This window comes from Pantherophis guttatus, chromosome 3 (genome assembly GCF_059756535.1).
Source record: "Pantherophis guttatus breed Tessera chromosome 3, ASM5975653v1, whole genome shotgun sequence".
Lineage (NCBI taxonomy): Eukaryota > Metazoa > Chordata > Lepidosauria > Squamata > Colubridae > Pantherophis > Pantherophis guttatus.
The window spans coordinates 124,779,011-124,795,886 of record NC_142065.1 but is presented as its reverse complement, the minus strand read 5'-3'; the positions used below and the strand labels follow the sequence as shown (position 1 = coordinate 124,795,886).

The following is a 16,876-nucleotide window of genomic DNA, read 5'->3' as shown; positions in this document are numbered from 1 at the left end:
GAGATGAAGGCAACATCATGTGTACATGTCAGAAAAAAGATGTTGCCAGGTTATATTTGTGCTGGAAAAAGGCTGGAAGGCAACAATCCCAGCACAGGGGAATGGGGAGAGAAAATGGGGGGTCGTGAGTAACCCATTCTTCATGTGGTCATTGTAACTGATGAAAAAGCCCTGTTAATTAATCATACTCAAGAGTCAAGGTGGCACAGTGGTTAGAGTGCAGCACTGCAGGCTACTTCAGCTGGCTGCTAGCTGCAGTTCGGCAGTTCAAATCTCACTGGCTCAAGTTTGACTCAGCCTTCCATCCTTCCAAGGTTGGTAAAATGAGGACTCAGATTGTTGGGGACAATATGCTTACTCTGTAAACTGCTTAGAGAGGGCTGTAAAAGCACTATGAAGCGGTATATAAGTCTAAATGCTATTGCTAAGTGCTATTGCTATACCTGTAGTCCTCCACACTGTAATAAATTTCGGAACTCCCTTATCTGCAGTTTCAATGCCATGATTCTTTCAGTGGTGTGGTAAAAGGTTCTAAATGCTGCAGAAGACATAATTTCCTTTGTTTTAATGTACAGGTAGCTCTCTATACTGATTCCTGGTTTGGATTTCTAGGGTCTTTTAAAAAGCACACAAAGATACAGAGCATCTTGAGTTGTTCCAAAGGTCAGTCTAGTTAAATTATCCCTCAGATGCCATCCCAATAGAAATTTAGTGCACAGTTGCATGTCTTATATTCCACTGACAAGAATGTAGATGTACTCAGTTTTGCCTCTAGCAAAGACCATCATGGAGATTCTGCATCCACCTTGAAGCTCCACAGTGTCTCCCTGGGGTTCATTTTGAATTCCTATCTATTTCAGTGCCTTTCTTCACTGGAGGGCACTTGAAACTGCCAGTATTTCAACATTAGAGAAGCAAGTTTCAGCATATGCTACCAAGTTCACACTTCTGCATGCAGTTATCTTTTAGAGACTATCTTTCTCTTAATATTGAAATGCAGTGGAATGCTTTAAAAAAACTTTAATTACATATTTGAAAATACAACGAACTTTAAAATGACTTCATTATTGAACAATACAATAAAAGATATATTCAAATATGTATGACAATACACAAAAGTATCTTTGACCACTATATCCTTCCCAGATAGGATTAAGAGTAAAGGACAACAAATGTGTTCTCTGCTGAGTCCTCCTAAATCTCATAAGAGAGTGCATTGGAAGTGTTCCACCCCATGAGGATTCTTAATTGTTTCTGAAATCTACTTGAAGAAAGCAGGATCCTTACTCCAGAATTTCATCTCCAACAGGTGCAGATCACTGGGGACAGACAACAAGATTGTGATCAATGAAGAACAACAATGCAGTAGATGAGTGAAGCTAACAGACGTTCTACTCATTATGGGTATTAACAATTGAAGAAAGCTATCATAAAACCAATAAAATGCTGGGAATTCATTAAAGGTATTATTAGGCATTTCAGCTGTCCCCAGAACATAGAGTAAAAGGAATCCCAATTAATGCCTAGCAAGGACATTTTGTTGCCAAACTGACCTAGGTGCTGGTCTCCACAGAAAGATATGCCATTTATTAACTGGTATATTTTAAAATGAATTATGAAATAATTTGATTCAGTTGAATGTGATTTTGTCACATCTTTATTTCTTCTTCTATGATGTTCCAGAAAGTAAATTAGCTGAACTTTGAAATTAGTTCCACAAAACATCAATCAGCAATTCAGAATAATTCTAAACTCTAATTCAAGAGTCAGAGGCCAGTCCCTGCATAACAAATACTCGAGAAGGAAATATCAATTCAGGTCAATATACAACAAAAGTTGAGCAACATAGACAGAACAATATTTTTAAACCCAAAATTCTTCATCCCATCACAAATTCTAAATATACAAATATATTTCTTTTGTTTTTATTCAAGAATGCAGCTGATTATACATGAGCCACAGTGGTGCAGTGGTTAGAATGCAGTACTGCAGACTACTTCTGCTGACTTCTGGCTGCCTGCAATTTGGCAGTTCGAATCTCACCAGGCTCAAGGTTGACTCAGCCTTCCATCCTTCCGAGGTGGGTAAAATGAGGACCCAAATTGTTGGGAGCAATATGCTGACTCTATAAATGCTTAGAAAGGGCTGTAAAGCACTGTAAAGTGGTATATAAGTCTAAGTGCTATTGCTATTGCTAATTAACAAAATCTACTTTGTGATCCCAATAGATTATTTCAGTACATTTGTCGTAGGAGTGAGAAGCAAATTTTAAAAGTTGCAATATAGAATCTGACAATAGGTGGCAGCAAAAAACATGTTTCTACCATGTTTCCCCAAAAGTAAGACCTATCCCAAAAATAAGTCCTACCATGTTTCTTGCACGGGCGCCCAATATAAGCCCTACCCCCAAACTAAGCCCTACTTCAGCACTTGCACAGCCAGCTGCCCACCCATTCCATCAATGGCAGCAGTTCCACTAGCCCCATCCAGCAGGACCTTGCATGGCGACCAGCACACTTCTTCTCTTTGTTCACATGGCTGCAATGGAGCAGGAGGCCAAGTGATGCATTGGTGCTGTGGCTGCGAAACAAGGCAGGTATCAGGGCATGGATGGTCTGACTGCGGGGGTCCTGAGATAAGCCAGTATGGGGTGCGTGGAGCAGCTCCACCCCTCTGCCTCTCCTCAGAGCCATGGCACCAGCACATCACTCAGTTGTGGCCTGCTCTGTTGTGGCCATGTGAGCAAGCAGAAGATGTGGAGCGGCAGCCAAACAAAGTCCTGCTGGAGCTGCCACCACAAGGCAGGTATCAAGGCATGGGTGGCCTGGCTGTGGGGGCCCTAAGGTAAGCCAGTGCGGGGCACATGGGCCAACTCCACCCCCCCACCTTGCAGCAACACTTGCATACCATGCAGTTTCCTGCCCCACCTCAAGCAAGCAGAAGAAGTGGGCCTCCTACTTGAAGAATACAGGGGGGGGGGAAATAAGACATCCCCTGAAAATAAGCCCTAATGCTTATTTTGGAGCCCCAGAAAAAATAAGACCTGGTCTTATTTTCGGAGAAACACGGAATATTGATCTTACAACTTTAAACCCTTTGAATTTGTTAAACCAAATATAAACTGCTTAAAAACACATTTTCTAAAGGGTATTTTTTATTCAGAAAGTATTTTATTCATGAGCATATCACTATGTAATATTATGCAATTATAAGACAAAAAGCTAAACTCAGCAATTAAGTTTCCTGATTTCAGGACAAAGACTATTTAGTTCATATAAATTTTTGTCCAGAAAAATCTTGACAGCCCTCACTCAACTTTTAGCTGTCATTACACAAAGAAAAATATATGCTTGACATCCAACTTTTTTTTTATGACGAGATCTATGACTTCCTGGCTTCCAAGATCTGTTTTTGGGGTGACCTGCACCCAGATTTTACTGATTGTGGCTGCCATTAGCATATTTTTGACAGCTATTGTATCTCCACCAAACATACAAATACAATCCTTCCTGATATTTGTTTCTTGCAGCCATAGAGCCCTGTTTCCACTACTGTTCTTTTCTTAGTAGCAGAGAACTCCAACTTTTTAAGGGGCATATTTGGAATGTAACAGCATATCAGTGGTCCTCTCATAAAAGGACTGCATTGTCAATACGACCAGTTAGAGGATTGTAAACTACTAGAAAGCAGCTAGTAAGATTATCCCATGCTATCTCTCTGGACCCCCAGGATATTTTTCTCTCTCCTTATCTTATGCCTTTCTGTTTGCTGGTCTGGTGGGCTATTTCAAAAACAAACACCAAGTTTCAAACCTCTAATATTTTTATTCTCCAAGCTTCTAGAGAATATGCCGGGCCAAGAAGCATTAATAAACACATCATGAGCCTTAGGTTCCATGTTTGCTTCTTTCCCAGTTTTTTATATTGTGTAGCACAGGGGTGTCAAACTCCCATCGTCATGGTGGTGTTATGTGATGTATCGGGACTTTTTTCCCCCTTCACTAAACCAGGCGTGGGCATGGCCAGTGTGTGACGCATCCAGTGTGTAGGCCATGAGTTGGACAGCCCTGGCCTAGCATAACTGGGCTGCAAAACCTCAGAAAATCACTAGTGGGCAGCAACATTTTCTGTGTCCCTTTGCTGCCATCTGGTAGTTTTGACCGTAGCTTTACCAGCTCTAAATGAAATAAAACTTGGATGTGACATGGAGTCTAATGGGAGCTGAGCTATGATCTCCATAGCTAAATTAGAACCATAGGATAACTATGTGAACCCAAGAATTCCAGTTTTATGTGAATCTGAGATAGAATGAACAAGCATGGAAAGATATGCTGAGGTAGTCATATAATATGATTTTAACCATAATTTGGACATTTTAAATATAACTTTTATCAGCTGATCGAACATTTTCATTGTTAATAAGAACTTTATCTTTACCAGCTCCTGAAGAGACAAAAAAATAAAAGTAATCCCCCCCCCCTAAATTTAAGAAATTTCAATTATGTTCAACTGGCAGCAATTTCCTATCAGTTCCAGAAGCATTTGGTAAGTGGCAATAGATTTTTGTTGTTTCTTTTTCCTCCAGGAATTATGTACTTCTTGCTTTCAGACTGAGGCATGAATTGGTACAGCCTGTCATAGCTTCTGCCTTCTTCATGTTTGACAGATTCAGAACATCTGGAAAATACTCTTCCTTCCTTCCTCTCCCCTCACCCTCCAGTCTTTATCTGGGATTTCAGCAAATGTGTATTTTTTTCTGACTGATCATTTTGTTAAGCTTTGACTGATTCAGCTTGGAGGCTAAACTCAGCTCAGCAGACTCTGAACTTTTAATCTCTGCTGCTCATCATTGGTATTTGTCACCAGAGAAATTGTCTAAAATGTATGATAGTGCTTTGAATCTTTGCTGAAAATGTGAACAAGATGAAGGGAGCTTTTTCATGTTTGGTGGACATGTAAAAATAGCCAAAATTTAAATTTTGGATTCAAATATATACATTGGATTCAGTTTTAGATTCAAATACATAATACGATTCAGAAGATTGTAAAAGTTAAATTTCAGTTGAAACTAGAGACTTTTATTTTGGGAGTAAAGGATAACCAATTTTAAAAAAAGTCAGGGAACTTATTTTATACATATGATAACTGCAGCAAGACAGTTATGCTCAAAAATGAAAAGGTTCAACATCACCCACAATGGAGGAATGGTTGGTGAAGATAATGGAACTTGTGGAAATGGCTAAATTAACTCTCTTTGATTAGAGAATGTATCTACAAAAACCCCTTATAGACTTTTTGCATAAAATGGGAGAAATATATTTATGATTTGTGGTTTTGATGATTAGAAAAATAATTGGATAAGCGAAAAGAGTGAGCTTTCTTTTGTAAACTAAAGTAGGTGATAATTTTGTCATTGTGTTTATATTTGCTGCAAGGGAAACTGGAAGTTTCTTTATATTTCTTTTCTTTCGTTTCTTCTTTACTGCTTTTCCTCTTTATTAGTCTGCAAGTAGTTTTTATGTTCTTTATAAAAATTTCAAGAAACATATATTTAAATAGGAGGAGGATGGTGAGTGTTTGCTGCCTTGAGTTATTTATAAAAATAATAAAGGTGGGAAATAAATAAAATAAAAATAAAATAATCTCTGCTGCTCCAAAACTGGAAGGAGATTTCCAGCACAGCTAACCTGAGGTTTTCTAGATGTGTTAGGCTACAATGCCACTTACCTGTGGCAAGCCTTGAGGATAACCACTGTAAGTAGATATGATGGGAGTGGAATGGGGAACCAGATAGGAGCAGGACATTATATTGAAATCAACTGAGTCTAGCTTTGCACCTGATTAAACATTCATGGAAACTGAGCCTCTGCCCTAGAAATAGTAGTAGAGTAGTTCAAGGACAGATTTACAGCTAGGTGACCATTAGTAGCTCTATGTGCTTATTCTTTCACACCTGAGAGATTCTGCTTAGCCACTTACTGTCACCTTTATTCTCATATATTATTTCCCCGTGCCCTCTATAGTGTTTGAGAGATTCAGTGTGATGTAGTGAGTAAGGTTAGAAATTGGAAAAATTCAAATTCTAGTCCTGACCTGGGCACAAAGCTATCTGGGTGACTCTGGGCCAATTGCTTTCTCTCAGCCCTGGGAAGCAGGCAAGAACAAACCATATCTGAAAAAAATTGCCAAGAAAACTGCAGGGACTTGTATAGGCAGTTGCCAGGAGTCAAAGCAACTGACCTGAAGATAGACAAGCAAACCGACAGACGGGGGGGGGGGGGGTTGAGAGCAAAGAAAGATACAGACATTTCTTCCACTGATGACTATATTTCAAAGAAAAGTACTGTAGAATAGAGTCTAATTCAGATCTAATCCAATTGGCCTTAATTTTGATACTCCCCACTATAGCTGTACATCCATTCAAACATTACAAAGTAGGGTGCAGATTGCCAGGCATCAAGCAAGCTGGAAAACCAAAGAGCAGATGAGGCATCCAAGGCCTGAAGTCATGGATTCTGGGCAAGCTTACTGTCTTAAAATGGCATATGGGAGAAGGTTGCAGATGTCACTTTGGCTCTGTGCTGTGGTCTAATGGGTTTCGAGATTACTGGCCCGAAAAGCAAGCACTGTGCATTGTTTCTTCATGAGAACAGCCTAAGGCAGGAGTCACTGTCCTTGGGAATATTCTATTTATTTATTTTATTTATTTGTCAAGATAACAGATAAAAGTATAAACATGTATAAAAGTATAAAATGTATTTTAAAAAGTATAAGCATATAAATTAACAGATAAAACTATAAACATGATTGTGAATACATGACATGGATACGAATAAAAAGGGACATTAGGATAGGGACGGTAGGCACGTTGGTGTGCTTATGCACCAAAATTCTGCAAAATTCTGCAGGAGGAAAGTATAAACCTTCCTCATCCTGGTCACTATGAATGACACTAAACTAGCTTGCTGCTACTGTTGTCTTCTTTCCCTTGTCTTCAGCTTCTTTTGTTTTTAATGACTAGTATAACTGCTTTCCTTAGCAGTTGGAAATATTTCCAGCATTCTTCCCACAAGAATGTTTAGAATAACCATTTCTTCTGCAGAAAGAGAAGATTATCTTGCTTAAGGCAATTATTTCCCACAAAATCCCCTTTGGAATCAACTTAGTTGTCAGTGATTTCTCTCCTTACAGCTGCTGAGATGATCACTGAATCTGAAGTTGGGAAGGAAGAGGAGAAAACTAGGTCACTGAGATGATTGGATTATTCTCCAGCCTTTTCCCCCTCCTCTTGTGCTGCTGTTCATCCTTCATTTCAGGCAGCAAAAAAATAAAGTTACAAACCCATCAATTAAGGACAATTAAGTGAAAGCAGTAGTGAAGCTCTGCCATGCTACAGTGGTATACCAAACTACCACGGGGGTGGGGGGGTGCTTAGTCAGAAAGTGGGACATTGACCCTGAAGTGTAGCCATGGTTGGGAGTGAGCAATGTTCCTCTTCTAGCTCCCAAATGTCTTTGCTTGCACCTTGCACCGATTTCACAAATGCACACAGAACCCAGGCTATGGTTTTAGGAGAAAGAAACAACTTTTCTCTCTGGCAATAGCTCATTACAAAGCTGGTGGAATAGTGATGGGTGGCAGAGCTAACAAATATAAATGGTTAATCTAGCATGGGATGTGAGACTTTTGATGAATAGTAGCTGGAACAACCTGACAACACCACTATGGCATATACTGTGAACTCTGTTCTGTGTTAGAAAAGGGGTTATACTGTAGATCAGGGAGTAGGTACAGCAGCATACGGAGGGAAAAAAGGAAAACAGAGCCCATCTGTAATGTCTATTGTAATAGTAGGCATTGGAAACTCTTTTATTCTAGTGACTGGATTCAGAGCTGCAAATATAATCTCTGGAGCCTGGACTTGCTTTTTAATAGCTCTCTCCACACCACTTGCATGCTTTATCTGGTCTATAGGTCTGAGATAGAAACTAATATTTGGAAGTCACTTTAGAGCAGTGGTGAAATACAGCCAGTTTTATCTGGCTCGGGTGAACTGGTAGTGCTGGTGGCGGGAGGCTCCGCCCACCCGCCCAGACGTCATCACGTCCATTTTTTATTTATTTTTATTTATTTATTTATTTGAATTTGTATACCGCCCTTCTCCTGGTGGACTCAGGGCGGTGCACAGCCAAGTAAAAAACATCCAATACAAAATTTAAAAATTTAAAAGAATTATACCCTTTGGCCGAAAATTAAGAACCTTACGACTAAAACCCATTAAACAATTAAAAAATCTAATATCTCAAAAACGGGGGGGGGGGGGTTTCACGCCAGCCCTGCTTGATGGAAGAAAAAAGTTTTTAGGGCGCGGCGAAAAGCCCGGAGATCTGATATCCTCCATATGTCCGGGGACAAATCGTTCCAGAGGGCAGGTGCTGCCACAGAGAAGGCCCTCCCCCTGGGGGTCGCCAACCGACACTGCCTGGCTGATGGCACCCTGAGGAGTCCCTCTCTGTGGGAGCGTACTGGCCGGTGGGAGGCTATTGGCGGCAGAAGGTGGTCCCGCAAATACCCAAGTCCGATGCCATGGAGCGCTTTAAAGGTGGTAACCAGTACCTTGAAGCGCACCCGGAAGTCCACCGGGAGCCAATGCAGCTCGCGCAGGAGAGGTGTCACATGGGAGCACCCTCTCGCTCCCATAATCCCCCGCACAGCCGCATTCTGCACCAGCTGGAGCCTCCGGGTGCACCTCAAGGGGAGCCCCATGTAGAGAGCATTGCAGTAGTCCAGGCGGGAAATGACGAGTGCCTGAGTGACTGTGCGTAAGGAATCCCGATCCAGAAAGGGACGCAATTGGCAAATCAGGCAAACCTGATGAAAAGCCCCCCTGGCCACGGCCATCATATGCTCTTCTAAAGACAGCCGTGTGTCCAGGAGGACACCCAAGTTGTGAGCCCTCTTTGTGGGGGCCAATAACTCGCCCCCAATAGCCAGCGATGGCACCAGCTGGCTATATCGGGACGCCGGAAGCCACAGCCATTCGGTCTTGCAGGCGTTGAGTCGAAGCCTGTTACTCCCCATCCAGATCCGCACGGCCTCCAAGCACCGGGACATCACTTCAAGGGCATCGTTGGGATGGCCTGGGGTGAAGATGTACAGCTGAGTATCATCAGCGTACTGATGGAATTCCACCCCGAAGCCACGGATGATCTCGCCCAGCAGCTTCACATAAATGTTGAACAGAAGGGGTGAGAGGACCGATCCCTGCAGCACCCCACACACAAGGCACCTCGGGGTCGACCTCTGCCCCCCTGCCAACACTGACTGTGTCTGGTCGGAGAGATAGGAGGAGAACCACCGTAGAACAGTGCCCCCCCCTCCCAGCCCCTCCAACCGGTGCAGCATGATACCATGGCGATGGTATCAAAAGCCGCTGAGAGATCTAATAGGATCAGGATAGAGGAGCAACCCCTATCCCAAGCCCTCCAGAGATCATCCACCAATGTGACCAATGCCGTTTCCATGCTGTGCCCAGGCCTGAAGCCGGACTGGCGTGGATCCAGATAGACAGCTTCATCCAGGTACCCAGGCAGCTGTCATGCCACCACACTCTCAACAACCTTTGCCACAAAGGGAAGGTTGGAGACCAGACGATAGTTAGCCAAAACAGCCGGATCCAGAGCAGGCTTCTTGAGGAGGGGCCTCACCACCGCCTCTTTCAAGGCTGATGGCTGATTTTTTACCCTCTGCACAGGCGCATGCTCACATTTGTGAACTGGTAGCGAAGGCAAGTAGATTTCACCCCTGCTTTAGAGTCTTTAACTAAAAATAAGCACAACTATTTAAAAAACATGTATTTATTTCCATCTGTATCCCATCTTTTTTCAAACAACACCTAAGGCAGTTAGTGACAATGAATACTGTTAGATCGGCGCAGGGAAAGGAAGACACAACCAGCAATGGTCCATTCAGAACCTTTATTCAGTTCAAGAGTAAGGTCGAGCGGCTCTGCTGCCGGGGCTCTTTTTATACGCTCTGGCAGACTCAGCCGCCCAATGACAGCTGTTTAAATCTCCTGCCGATGGATTAGCCAATCACCAGCGGGTGTCCTTATAAGGACATAACACTCCTCCCCTCCTAGTCTGAAAAATGTCCATCACAGTCAATCAACGATACGTAGTCACGCAGGTAGGCGGGATGCCTGGTGGTCCTGGATGACCTGCGCAGTTCACACTGTGCTTCGCCGCCAGCCTTGGCAGGCGGCGCTTCTGTCCTCTCCGGCTCCCGACCCGAAGTGGCCCAGAGTCCGGCTGTTGAGTGTGCGGGCCCTGTCCCAGCACCTCCGGCCACAACATCTGGAGTTACCCACTGGTGGCTCTGGTCCTTTCCCTGACCAGAATCTCTGGAACCTCGCGGCTGGACATCGCTGTTGATCGGTGGGTGCCAACTGATGTCCAGTAAGTCCATTGGTGTTTCTTTCGACTTCTGCGGTTTCTGCTGATGTTGTGGTCGTTGCTGTTGTTGTTGTTGTTGTTGTTGTCTCTCATTCTGCGTGCCAGCTTCTCACGGCGGGTGGCCGATCCTGCCGGGGGGTCTCCCGTCTACCTTGTCGGGTCCGCGCGGGTCGACCTCGCCAGGGTGGTGTTGGTCGACCCTGTCGGGGTGGTGGTGGTGGTCTCCCTCACCGGGTGGTTGTAGGCTGGCCCTGCCGGGGTGTTGTGGACCTCCCTCCTTGCGTTGTCCCTGGTCTACCGTGCTGCAGTTCTGTTTTCCCTCACCGGGGTGTTGTGAGTCGACCTTGCTGGGGGGATGTGGCTCTCCCTCCCTGGGTTGTCCCCGGTCTACCTTGTCGTCGAGGTGGAGGTCTCCCTCGCTGGGGTGATGGCTGGACCCCTGGTCGGCGCGGTGCTGACTCCCCTCGGGCTGCGGGTACTGGTCTACTTCCCTCGATCGTCGATGGCTCGCCTGGCTGTGGTGGTGTAGGTCTACCTCGTCCGGGGGTGGCAGGCCTACCTTGCAGGGTTGTGGCAGACCTACCTCATAGGGTTGTGGCAGGCCTACCTCATCAGTGTGTGGTAGGCCTACCTCGCCGGGTTGTTGCAGGCCTACCTCGTAGGGTTGTGGCAGGCCTACCTCGTCGGGGTGTGGCAGGCCTACCTCGTCGGGGTGTGGTAGGCCTACCTCGCCGGGTTGTTGCAGGCCTACCTCGTCGGGGTGTTGTAGACCTGCCTCGTCGGGTTGGTTTCGACCCATCTCCCTCCACCTTTTCTGGAGCTGGTCGATGTGACGTCTACAGACCTGTCCATCTTCCAGCTCTACTCGGTAGGACTTTGGGCCAGTTGTGCTCTCTATTCTCCCCTTCAGCCACTTTGGAGAGCCGTGGAAATTTAGTGCAAACACAGGGTCCCCTATGGCAAAGGCGCGAAGCGGGCAGCTGGCCGTTGCTGTCACCTCTGGGTTGTACTGGGGGTGTAGCCAGTCCAAAGGTGACCTCAGCCGCCTGCCCATCAACAGTTCAGCCGGGCTTTTTCGGGTGGTGGCATGCGGCGTGATGTGCTGGGTGAGGAGGAAGTTGTCTATTCTTTCCTGCCAGTCGCCCGTGCCCATCTTGGTGAGCGCTTCCTTGGTGAGACAGATGTTACTACCAAAGCAGATGTCTGGTCTGTCCTGCAGCCAAGCCAAGATGGACACAGAGAGCAGTTTCCAGTGAAGTGGGAGAGAGGGTACGACTACAGCAGTCTGAAGTGGCCAGTAGGTACTAGACATATCCCAATCCATGACAGTGTCAACAGTCATATCATGCCTGAGCTTATATACTGAAGATACTGTGTAAGAAAAACAGGCAAAACACTAAATGTGGAACAGCCTAGGACAACTTTATACTGCCTAAAATGAGACAAGGGGAATGTAATGAGGCTTTAGCAGGAAGAAAGTAAACTATCAGAGAAAAGAGTACCTAAAATCAGCCTTTAGCTGTGTGTTAAACTAGCAGCATTCTTGGACTGAAATCATTCTGGAGTTGCAACTCCTTCACTTTAGCCGGAAACCTAAACAGTATTTTTATGATAGAAATGTACCACAAGATTTGTTAAAGGACTTTAGAATGATGGGGACATATCACAAGACAACTAACTTTAGGAGAACATCATACAAATTTGGTTGGAGGCATTTGAAAAAGAACTAAGAACATTTAGTCTGAAATATAGTGTACACATTTTGCATTTGCCAACCATAATTAGACCTTGAATAGGATGATTGTAAGATTGTCTTTTTGTAACAAAATAAGTAATTCTAAGAGCTGATTTAATTAAAGTCAAGTGCCCAGAATAGAATTCTTTAATATGAAATAAATGTGGCATTGTGCATTGATTTCTGCTTCTAAACATTTATATTTGTTTTTTAAAGGCATATCTTATTCTATTTATACAAAGGATTCTGGTCATAGGAAACTTATTTCTGAGCATTTGATAGTTGGCGTCCAAGATTCTGTCAAACCTGATACTCCAGAAGATAAAGGGGTTGCCTGGGCTGAGCTTTTGAGGAACTGCTGATCTGAAATTCATGGGGTGTTGATTAGCCTCTGAATGTCCACAAATGAGCTTTTCATTTACTCAAAGAAAATGGGAAGCAGAAAAGCAGTTCCTGGATGTGCCAAGATGAGGGCAGTAAGGTAGACCTAGAAAGCAGGAATGTCCAATTTGAACAGTCTAGTGAGGAACAGCTGATTGGGATAGAGATTCAATTGGAGCCTGAAATTTCCTCGGATACACTCTGATCATGCCATTCTTCTGGATCGGCTATAAGGCAAGGTGAAGGAGTATTGTGTTACAATATTTCTCCTTCCTAGGAAGATTCACTTGGGGAAGGAGATAGGTCAAGTGGGCTGAGAAGTTCCACAGCACATGATTTCTTCCTATGGTCAGAATTTCCTTTGCACAGCTCCATTTTGTGCACTAGTTAAAGCCATTTTTGAAACAGGAAGATCAGTTGATGCTCATTCACAGAATTATCACCTCATATTTGGATTACTACAACTTTTTGCATATGGAACAATCCTCAAACACCATTTGGAAACTGCAGCAGATCCAAAATGCATTAGGGTGGTTGAGTTTGCTCATGTAGCAGTTTTACTGTGTGAGCCACAACAGGCTTCTGGGACTGTTGAAAGTGCATTTAAAGTCCTATATGGCTGGGAGAAAAAAAGGAAAAGACACCAACTTCCAAGTCTCTTTGGCACAGTCAAAGGTAACAACATTACAACTACAACTTTTTGCTTTTACACAGCAATATGTACAAGCCATTTCTATAACAATAAGCCTGTCTAATTTGCAAAAACAGAATCAAAGTTTCATATTTTTTTTCCTCATTGAAAACACAAAATCTGGAAGCAGCTAGAACTAGAGACAAAATTAAATATAATCTCTTATTTGGAAAAAAAAACATTTTAACCATCTCAGCTTCCCTTGCTGTGGGGTATAATATATCATTCATTTCATTCTCATATTTTCAAATCTAGTCCATAATATTTTACCAACTTTAAAATATTGTTCAGCATTACTTTAAAAACCCGGTGTACCTGCATATACATAAATACTCATTTTATACATACAAAACTAACTTAAAGCTTTCTAATAATACATATATCATTTTTTTAAAAAAAATCCAGCCTAAATTTCCTTTCCTAAAGAAGTTCTCAGCTTTATTTATATCCATTATAAAAAGTCCCAGAGTTGTTCTGTTAAATTGGTCTGCAGCAAAACTTCCCTGATTAAATTTTCCCTCACTGAAATAGTTACCTCTTTTTTTTTTCTTGAAGAATTCTCAGCCTTGTTAATGTCCATAAAGCGGAAGTCCCAAACTTGACCTCTTAAAAATTGTGAATTTACTTTGTACACTTGTTTCAGTTGCACTGGGAGGGTTGTGCTCACAAAATCATCATCATCCTTTCTTCTCTTCTTATTTTTCCATGGTTTTTTTCTTTGTATTTTATTCTTTGATAAACTAATTTAAAAAAAGTTTTAACTGAAGTCCTATATGGCTCTGGACTTGATTATCTTCAAGACTGCCTGCTCCATGTGGGTTCTGCACATCTGTAAGATCAAAAACAGGGCAACCCTTCCCCCAATTGGCATTTGAGAAGACAATTAAGATCTGGCTCTTCTGGAGAGCTTTTCCATGCTTTTAATATTAATACTGCATGGAGACTCAGAGTGGCATTGATTGGGGGGAGGAGGAGGAGGAGAATTTATATGTTGCTCTTCTCCCAGTGACTCTGGGCCAACTGTTAAATTAACAATTGTTAAAACATTTTAAACTGTTTTGCTTTGTTTTTAAATATTAATAGTAATACTTTTGCTTTTCTCTGTGCAGCTTTTGAATTGATCACTGTAAATAAGTAAGTAAGAGATATAAATATCCACCTTGGCAACTTCTAAGACTTCCCAGGCTTATTTGAGCAAGGCAATCTTGTTACTCTTTTATGGTTTGGTATGATCTGAGTTCTATTTGGGAGCAACTTCAAATAAGTGTTCCACAGGATTATTTATGAATAAGCATCAATCAGTAAATAAAGCAACACTTCCATAGCATCCCCTCTTGTCTGTCTGTAGTCTGATCTCAGACATTGTAAAGTAACAATGGTGCAAATGTCTAGTTTAACCTTAAAAGGCAGGTTAAAAACAGCTGGCAGCTTTCTTCATTATACATCTGAGAGCCATTTTAGTCTAGTGATTAAGGCATCAGGCTAGAAAGTGGGAGGTTGTGAATTCAAATTCTGCCTTAGCCATGAAAGCTGGCTAGGTGACTTTGGGCCAGTCATTCTCTCTCAGCCCAACTCACCTGAGAGGATGGTTGTGGGGAAAATAGAAGGAGGAAGGAGTATTAGATATGTTTGTTGCCTTTATTTGTAATAACAATAAAGGTGGAATATAAACAAACAAACAAAATCTCCTTACAATCAATGGGTAACAGTCCCTTCTGTCCCTCACTGAACTTCTTCAGCACCTCCTAGGATGGCATGGAGACCTCTGTGTCTAGGCATCTGCATTTGTATCTACCTGCATTGGTGCATAAATCAAACACGTTTTTCCCTCACCCATAAGATTTACACCAGAGAAGAGACTTCAAACTGGAGGAAACCATTACTCCTTATCTCACTTCCAATATACTAGATAAGGCAAAGATAGGTTACCAAAAAAGAGCAAAAGGTAATTCCCAGCTTTGTTGGGAATTCCATCATTTTCTGCACCATCGAGCTGTTTGAACCATTTTGTCAAATGACAAGAAACAAGGTGAGCTGTCTTCATACATCTCCATTTCTCTTTCTCATTTGATCTAATATTAGTTAAGAAATTCTCGGTGTTTAACAGACAAAAGGAACATCATGTGACCCTTGTGCTGCTCTCTCTTCAAGGTGCAGTTCGGATAAAATTGAGTCTTTTCTGTCTTCATGTACATACTTCTTAAATCTAGCTATTATTTCAAATACAAAGAATATATCCAAATTAATTTCACTGATAAGTGAGCTAAGATCATATCCTGTATTCAAGACAATTGTATTATAAACTTTTTTTTAATGAGATGTTCCACTACTTAATTTCTCAGTATTCTGCAGACATTCTGCATATATTCAGGAGCACATCTGTCACAAGGGACCTGGCTGAATTCATATCTCCAGCTCAACATCTGTTAAGTAGATCTGTTAAGTAAAATCTAAGTTGCCACTGAGGAAAAAAGGTTAGATGATTCTATAAATGTCAACAGATCAACAGTTCTTCTCTTGCTGAAATTAAGATCAGAAAACACCAGGAAAATGCCTTTTTCATTAAGAAATCCCCTCAAAGTGGAAATTAATCCTAAATAACCTTAGAACATAGGGATTGAAAAGAAGACTGAAGAAGCAGCTGGCTTTTACAAAAATTAGGCAGTAATCTTCAACCAGTTCTGAGCTACTCTAATATTATACCAGTTTTGTGTTTTTAAAGTACCTTATGAATATGCATATTCAGTTGAGAAAAATATCTAAATAACACTGATGTGCAGCTTCCTTTGCTAATGTTGATTGTATAGCAACAGTGAATGTCATTTGTATATACTGTAAGCATTTTGAAATCTGTATGCTAGCAGAGCACTTTTGAAAGCAATTAAATGTATTTGAATGTATAAAGAAGCAGCAGGATTACAATTTTTCCTGTTACATGCTGCATATATAATTTGAAAAATGATTGCTCCTGGAGAAATGGGTTGGATACATTTCAAAAGAAACTTTTAAGATTCCTTCATGTGTGATACTTTCCATTGCTTTTACAAATAAGTAAGATGTTCTGGAGGGACAATCTCATGTTTAGCATGTTTCATTCCACAAGATAGGAAGTTTTGTTTCTGGGGAACAAATACACAAAGTTCATTTCTTGCATGCAAGCTATCCATCTTCTCTAAATATTTCTCCATGCTGCCTGGAAATTGGGGGAGTTGACCCAAACACATTTGGAAAGCACCATTTGAGAAAGCTACTTTTTCTTTTCCAGCCAGCACATAAAATGCATACTCACGTTTAGTGTAGTTCCCCAAGTATCACACTTAAGGTGCTTCCAAATGGGTCTAGTGCCTGCAAAATAATAATTTTGAAAATCATGAATATTGTAGAGGCAGCAATAAAATGCCCTGACTTGTAGGGTTGATGTAAAAACTACTGAGATAATGTACATGACATGTCCTCAATATTTAAAATTCATGGCATTTCCCTGTGGCTTAATTAAAATATTCTCCACTTGTTGAGATGAAAGAAAATTAAACTGACATAAAATTTGGTGTCCCTAGTGTCAATCTTTATTCTGTTTTTATAATCATTGTTCTAGCTTTCTGCTGCTGTTCTGTCA

At 42.0% G+C, this 16,876-nt stretch overlaps 1 long non-coding RNA gene across 1 annotated transcript; it reads right to left on the bottom strand.

Annotated features, from left to right (window-relative positions):
• Positions 1-1,005: 1,005 nt before the first annotated feature.
• On the bottom strand, positions 1,006-16,603 carry LOC148114815 (uncharacterized). The gene is made up of 2 exons (XR_015732884.1): positions 16,550-16,603; positions 1,006-1,319 (listed from the first exon to the last, which is right to left on the bottom strand). It is a non-coding gene; the product is annotated as an uncharacterized LOC148114815 (long non-coding RNA).
• Between the last annotated feature and the right edge of the window lie 273 nt (positions 16,604-16,876).